Source organism: Salminus brasiliensis, chromosome 18, assembly GCF_030463535.1.
Source record: "Salminus brasiliensis chromosome 18, fSalBra1.hap2, whole genome shotgun sequence".
NCBI lineage: Eukaryota > Metazoa > Chordata > Actinopteri > Characiformes > Bryconidae > Salminus > Salminus brasiliensis.
In genome coordinates, this window is record NC_132895.1 from 18,866,616 (window position 1) to 18,874,900 (window position 8,285).

Here is an 8,285-nt window from a genome sequence, read left to right on the forward strand (position 1 = left end):
ACAGAGCTTCCAGTTGGTTGCTCTCTCACTGGCAGTGAGTTTTTGGTCGTATGCCTAAGCTGCATATGCATTGACACTGGCTTAAGAATGGAGTATTTTGGGGGAAGTATATACAGTGAATTCTTAGGAATGTGTTTCCTGGTGCTGAAAGAATGTTTCTGCATGTTTTCAATGATCTAGGCCATGGGTCATTAATCTTTTCCACAAAGGGTTGGTTCTTTTCATACAGGCTTTCCTTCCAGCCAAGCAGAAACTCACCTCAACTAGGCATTTAAAGACTGAGGCCAACAACAAAACCAGTGAAATCAGGTGAGTTTGGTGGATTGAAATCAGAAGCCACACCAGCACTCTCTTTGTGGACAAGATTGGTGACCCCTGATCTTGGCTATTCCAGACAGGTGCAGTATATGATGTGTAATCTGATCCACTAGAGGGGGCTACCAGACAAGCCTGTCTAGCACCCGAGTGAAACGTTGTGGAGCACACAACTTTAAAGGGTCCATATCTTATATTTTACTAGTGTTTTATTGAACATTCATTTGGAAAATTTAAAAACATTTTCCAACCCCTCTTTGTCTATTGAATGAAACTGGCTCTTCAACTCCCAGTGATTGATGTGTTAGCATAAAGCATGCTGGGTGTTGTAGTGAGAGAACACTGATGAAAGAAAACACAGTCATGAATTCTATCAGACCAGTGAGGCTAACAGATGCAGAAAATTGCACTTCATGACTAATGGCATATTTAACATTAGTTTTAAGCCTTAAGGCCTCTTTACGAGACATCTGTGCAAATGATCTCTGTTCTGATTGGCCCTGCTTTGTGCCTCATTCAAAAACTGTATAGGCTTAAACGGGTGCGACTAAACGGTCATATGATGTATAGATGGTGAGATGAGGTATATAATATATATTTACTGGTCTTCATGATATTACAAAGGTTTTTTTGCAAGATTTTTGTTTCCATATGTAGAGTGAACAGCACCATTTGAAACTTTAATAAAGTTTTCACACTTAGCCCTGATTTTTTTGAAAGTAAGGAAAATCTGATTTGATGACAGGCTTTTTTTTAATGCACAATGTTCATGTACCCAAAACACTCACTGACCTCCAGGCATTTCCTAATGTTACAATTCTGAAAAAAAAGAGTCTATGCCCTGATTTGCTTATAATTTGAATTATAGTTTTATATTGCCTATTAGCACCTTAGCTACCCCCTCCTACCACAAAATCAGTATTAATAACCATGCATGTGCAATATGTGTTATTATGTGTATTTATGATATTAATCTTCTATTTGTAACAACGCAGATTGAAAAGAAAACAGTGAATCTCTCTTTATTCAGCACAAACTGGACACCAGTTACCCTGGTGTTGCCCTCCTCCTCACATTTCAAACTGTCAGCCCTGAAAAATCCACCTTTAAGCTGCTGTAGTCTTTCAGATATTCCTCCCACCTTCAAGATACAGTGTGTCATTAGAACAGGGATTTTGGTAGTCTTAAAACTGAGGCTGCGATATGTTTACAGCAGAAGTGGTGATGGTAGCATTTTACATTCTGACTGTAGTGTAAAGACACTAACCTTATTACTGCAAACGTCCATGTCATTGAAAATGAGATATCTAAAAAAATAGTGAGATATTAAATCTGCTCTGAACTATAGAGGATGGGGCTGTGATGAGCATCAGCTGTGCGATTTGACATGGGAATGCGATGTGTTCCTGGCCGATGATTCAGTGGCACCAGATGTTTCCCCTGGGTCATGTGAGCCTGCTTCATTTACAAAAGAATAATTTCAGTTTTGACAGATTGTTTTATTGAGAAATTGTGTAGTTTGATGGATTAAAAGCATTGAATATGTGATGAGGAAGGGACAGGTTTAGATGTTTTGCAGGGACACTGCATGCATGTTTCTACCACCATCACAGGCCAGGCCTTAAACAATTACTAGTATATCCTGTTGGTTGTGGGCTTTAAAATACATGAGTGTTAGTTAGTTAAGCCAACATAAACCACTTTTGGACATTCTCAGTTTAAAGACTGTTGCAGTTGCTTGGACTAGTTGCTTGCTCTTTAGCTTAACTTCTGGTAACACAGAGTGAGGACTGGACAGCAATTCATACCAAGGTCTGACCTTTTCTTTATATAACCCATCTACTGTATTGATGTTTCTGTTTGAAAAAATCATAACACAATAAGTATTGTATTTTTATGTCTTGGACTGAGCAACATGACACTATTTTATTGTTATAAACTAAATCACAGTATGTTTTTCTGAACATATTGTCCATATATCTATATTTAAGTGGCCCATGTCACATAAAATCACGTTTATTGAAAATAAGTTTTGATTTAGGTTGTATGTAAAACCAGTGGTCTTCAAACTCGCTCCTGGAGAGCTACGTTCCCACAGACTTCTGGTCCAACCCTAAGGCACCCCACCTGATCCTACTAATTACTGTCTGCAGATCTTGATTGGCTGCGGTGTGTTAGATTTGGGTTGGAGATGAAACCTGCAGAAAGGTAGCTCTCCAGGGAGAGGGTTGGAGACCACTGATGGAAACACTGAGTGTGTCTTAATTGCGTACAACACACTAAAACTGTCAGGTATGTAGCTTATATACTAAACTTAATAGTGCGGGTTTGGCAGGTTAATACACAACATTAACATACTAATCCATTTAATACTAGCAGGAGTGATGAAGTGTTGTTATACCAACAGACTTCATGGTAAGCAGTTCACGTGCTGCCGTCACCAATTCTCTTGCATCAGTGTCTGCCATTTTTTCTGATTTTTCCAGACCTGAGTAGCTCCTCCCTTTCCATTTCACATTACATTGGAGGACAATATAATGTCCATCAAAACCACACTCAACAATTGAGCAGTTCTACATATGCATTGTGGATTTTTCAAACAGGCCTACATTCAAATTGAACTGAAAGGAGATTATTTGGTCATATAGGCTAATAAGGTTATTTATTAGTCTTGCTAAATGAGTAAATGTGTATTAATTAATTAATTAATATACTGTAGCTGCATGGTTTGAGAGGTATTTCCACCCTCACACACACACACACATTGCCACAGTCCTACAACTTAGGCCTCATTCACAACACTATATACTATGGTGGATGGTGGATACCTGTGTGTCCTCAGCGTCCTCTCAAAAACAAAAATATGGTCACCCTAGCAGGTGGATCAAATGTTTAAGATGATCAGCACACATTCAACCAGGTGTGTCCAAACTTGTGACTGGTACTTTCTATCAGTTTTAAAGTCACAGAGACCAAAACAGCATGCTTAATTCGAATAGATCAAGGGCTGGTTTTCCAGAAGGAGATAAGCCTAGTCCTAGACTACATTTGTGCTTTCAGGAGAGAAATACCATTCAGAATGCTTTGTAGTCCAAGACTAGGCTTGATCCCTTTTTGGGAAATCGGCCTTTCTCAAAAAGAGGTTGAGAAAGTGTCTTATGGGAATTATTGCTGGAATTATTACTGTTTTTAATTAACAAAACCACCTCAACCTCAAAAATACTGGATTTAGTGTGTACAAACTTTTATAGTGTTTTTTTTAATGCTGCATTATTATGACTTTTTTTAAGATGTATCTTATAGATCTTTAGAAAACTGGAAGGTACAGTTTATCGTAAAAATGTCATCAACTATCGTAATGCTATTTTTTTCACTGCATCACTAACCTTTCCTTCCATGTCGAAGGTGAATGGAATTTGAAGTCAGTTTATGATTACCTTTCCACGTCCATGATTAAGTGCTGGCAAGCATGTGAGAATATGATTAAAACTAAGAGCTGATGAGGTGGAAAATGGACCCAGCTGTTGATTAGGGAGGAGAGCAGAGCTCATTATAGACTCATTATGCGTAGATACCTGTGATCCATACACTCAGCCGGCCGCCAGTGAAAGTTTCTGCAGTTCTGCATTCTCACACTCGCTGAGAAGAACACCAGGATTGAAGCATGCACATAAACATGCCCCTCATACAGTAAAGTAACGTGACCCAGATGAGCCTGAAAAACCAGTTGAAAAGCTCCACAGACCGGCGCATGCCAACATAACCAGAGCGGACCAAATGAACTAGTGCGTGAAGGCTGCCTGTGCTTCTGTAACCAGCTGGGCACTAAAATTGTCCCAGCCTGAAACAAATCGCTCTCCTTTATGAAGCATTTTCATTCGACATCAGAGTGAATTAATAACATTCAAACTTGAATTGATTTCCACTTAATGGAATTTGCCTGCAGTCGGCTTTCTTGTGGTGCAGGTAATTAGTTTTATAATGCAAGAGTTTGAGCAGCCACAAAAGAAATGATTCTGTTCATTTGTGTGGTTAAGCCCTGAGCCACTGTAGGGGCAATGGACATCACAATGTGAAGATATGATATTGTTATAATGTGATAAAGTTATGTCATTTTCCCCCCGCTAGTATATCCAGGGTATTGCCAGTATAGTCTTTACAGGGAGCCAAAAAAGCCCTAGACGTAGGGCTGCACATTATATTGGAGCTGAATCAGCTTCAACAGGCTTGTTTAGATTTGTCCACCATTTCATATTATATTCTGATGCGGATTTAAAAGTACCTACTAATTGAACCCCTTATGCTCCGTGACTACATACATACAGTGGGGAAAAAAAGTATTTAGTCACCAATTGTGCAAGTTCTCCCACTTAAAAAAATGTTAATGAGGCCTGTAATTGACATCATAGGTAGACCTCAACTATGGGAGACAAAATGAAAAAAAAAAAATCTGTTGTCTGATTTTTAAAGAATTTATTTGCAAATAATGGTGGAAAATAAGTATTTGGTCACCTACAAACAAGCAAGATTTCTGGCTGTCACAGACCTGTACCTTCTTCTTTAAGAGGCTTCTCTGTCCTCCACTCATTACCTGTATTAATGGCACCTGTTTGAACTCGTTAACAGTATAAAAGACACCTGCCCACAACCTCAAACAGTCACACTCCAAACTCCACTATGGTGAAGACCAAAGAGCTGTCGAAGGACACCAGAAACAAAACTGTAGACTTGCACCAGGCTGGGAAGACTGAATCTGCAATAGGCAAGCAGCTTGGTGTGAGGAAATCAACTGTGGAAGCAATAATCAGAAAATGGGAGACCTACAAGACCACTGCTAATCTTCCTCGATCAGGGGCTCCACGCAGGATCTCAGCCCGTGGGGTCAAAATGATCACAAGAACGGTGAGCAAAAATCCGAGAAACACACGGGGGGACCTAGTGAATGACCTGCAGAAAGCTGGGACCAACGTTACAAAGGCTACCGTCAGTAACACACTACGCCGCCAGGGACTCAGATCTTGCAGTGCCAGACGTGTTCCCCTGCTTAAGCCAGTACATATCCGGGCGCGTCTGAAGTTTGCTAGAGAGCATTTGGATGTTCCGGAAGAGTATTGGGAGAATGTCTTATGGTCAGATGAAACCAAAGTGGAACTGTTTGGTACAAACACAACTCGTTGTGTTTGGAAGAGAGTGAATGCTGAGTTGCATCCAAAGAACACCATACCAACTGTGAAGCATGGGGGTGGCAACATCATGCTTTGGGGCTGTTTCTCTGCAAAGGGACTAGGACGACTGGTCTGTGCACATGAAAGAATGAATGGGGCCATGTATTGTGAGATTTTGAGTGCAAACCTCCTTCCATCAGCAAGGGCATTGAAGATGAGACATGGCTGGGTCTTTCAGCATGACAATGATCCCAAGCACACTGCCAGGGCAACAAAGGAGTGGCTTCGTAAGAAGCATTTCAAGGTCCTGGAGTGGCCTAGCCAGTCTCCAGATCTCAACCCCATAGAAAACCTTTGGAGGGAGTTGAAAGTCTGTGTTGCCCGCCGACAGCCCCAAAACATCACTGCTCTAGAAGAGATCTGCATGGAGGAATGGGCCAACATGCCAGCAACGCTGTGTGCCAACCTTGTGAAGACTTGCAGAAAACGTTTGACCTCTGTCATTGCCAACAAAGGATATATAACAAAGTATTGAGATGAACTTTTCTTATTGACCAAATATTTATTTATTTTCCACCATTATTTGCAAATAAATTCTTTAAAAATAGGACAATTTTCTGAATTTTTTTTCTCATTTTGTCTCTCATAGTTGAGGTCTACCTATAATGTCAATTACAGGCCTCTCATCTTTTTAAGTGGAAGAACTTGCACAATTGGTGACTGACTAAATACTTTTTCCCCACTGTACATGCAAAGCAATGCAAACTGTTGGAGTTGTTCTTAAATCCTAACAATAGGAGAAAAAATCAGGACCCACCAGTGGTCCCAAAGAGTTTAGGATAACCTTTTGTAGCCCTATAGAAACAGCTGTTCTATTTATCTGTTATACTGACTCAGGTAGAGGCAGTGCCAATTTCCACATTTAATAAACTTTTATTTATCAGAATGGGCAGATATGTTAATTAATATTCTTCAATATTGAATATTGGACATCAGCATTGGTCAGCAGCTCCACAATCAGTGCATTTCTTATATTAAAGAACCATATTTGGTTCCTTTAATTTTGCTTCCCGTTGACATTGTAATGGATTTTAATGGTTCTTTAGAGAACCATTTTCTGTGGCTTAGATGTACATGCATACAACTTCCAAGAAGAGCCCTTAAACTGATATAGGCCTCCAAGAGGTTCTTTACACTGATTTGATGAGAAATGGATGTAGTGACTCCAATTTTTCTGTCCTGCTCCTGTTTAAATAATTGGATTTAAGGTTGAACTTAAAATCACAATCACTACATTCCTTGATTTCAGTGCCTTGTTTAAACGAAACTCTGCTGCTCTGCTGGGACACTTCCTCAATTTCAACTGGTTTACAAGCCTCAGAAAAAGTAATATAGTTCTACATGCGTTGTGTGTATTTCCAGCATATGCTTCACTCTATCCTTACTACAGATTATTCTGATGTGACTATGGGGAATTAAAAAGAAAATAAATTCTGTGAAGAACAGCGACCCAACCTTCCAACCAGTGCTGATGAGAGCCTAAAATAGCAACAGACAGAACAGTGCCCTCGCAAGAGCGAGAGAGAGAGAAAGAGAGAGAGGAGAAGCTTTTGACGTCAGCATCGCGCTGACTCTCTTGTAGGATGTGTTTGGTTTAACTGGCTCTACATCGTTCAATTTTGAACTACTTTCACTTATCCAGACCCATCCTAGCTCTCCTGACTCTCCAGTCCAACGGCCTTTATTGCAACCTCTCACGCTTGCCACCTGTTGTTTTTTGCACCCCCTTCTATGACCTGATTGTATCATATCACACACATTATACTGCCCCTTTTCATCCTTGGTCTTTCTTTTACATCCCGAAATGCTGATTAGAGGGCAGCCAGTGTGAACCTTGATTATGTCTCACATCATCCCTTTCTCACTCATGGTGACGGTTAAAATAATTGTTCAGCCCAAATGTAGTCCATCAGCCTAGATCCGGGTCTCTGGTTTGCTTCTTTAGCTTTGCTCTGGAGCTGAAATGGTTGCTTTTTTGGAGAACAGTGTTTGTAACTGAGAATCCACCTTTTTCTAAGAGCCTCACAAAACCCCTATAGTGGTTTAGAACCTGTACTTACAGGTTTTAAAGGCTCTGCTGCTAACATCTTGGTGCCAGATACCACAAGACATCTTTGGAGGTCTTGTGGAGACCACGCCTCGAATGGTCAGATCTGTTTTGGTGGCACAAGGGAGATTTACTCCATATTAGACGGGTGGTACTAATGTTATGGCTGATCTGTGTAAATAGCATCTACACCAGTCCAACTCTATAAATTTAAACCGGCTAACATCAACAATTGTACAATTACATTATATATGAATGCCATGTCTCAGAGCTGCAGCGTTTTAAGAACATCTTAGCGACATTAAGCAGTTCAAGGGTCATTTGTGAGATGTCCAGCATTATTGACATTCTATAAAGGAAACCTTCTGAGGCAAAGGTGGAATGAATGCTAAATACTACTGCTGTAAACATCACTGCAACAATAATTGGCATCTCCTTTACATGTAGTTTGTACAGATTATGAGTCTGTGGTGTGTGTTTTGAATTTTGAGTAGGTGGACTAAAATGGAAAAAAATGAAAATTTGCACACTGCGCCTCATGGAATACGAAGATCCGTGCGATTAATATTGCGCTCAGGCTCCTGTTGTGTTTAAAGTGATATGTGTTGGGGCGCTGAAAACAACCCACTACACCATCCCCAAGCACTCTAGGGCTTCAAATCTATCTGGCTATCTTGCTTTACAAGATGTACCCTGGT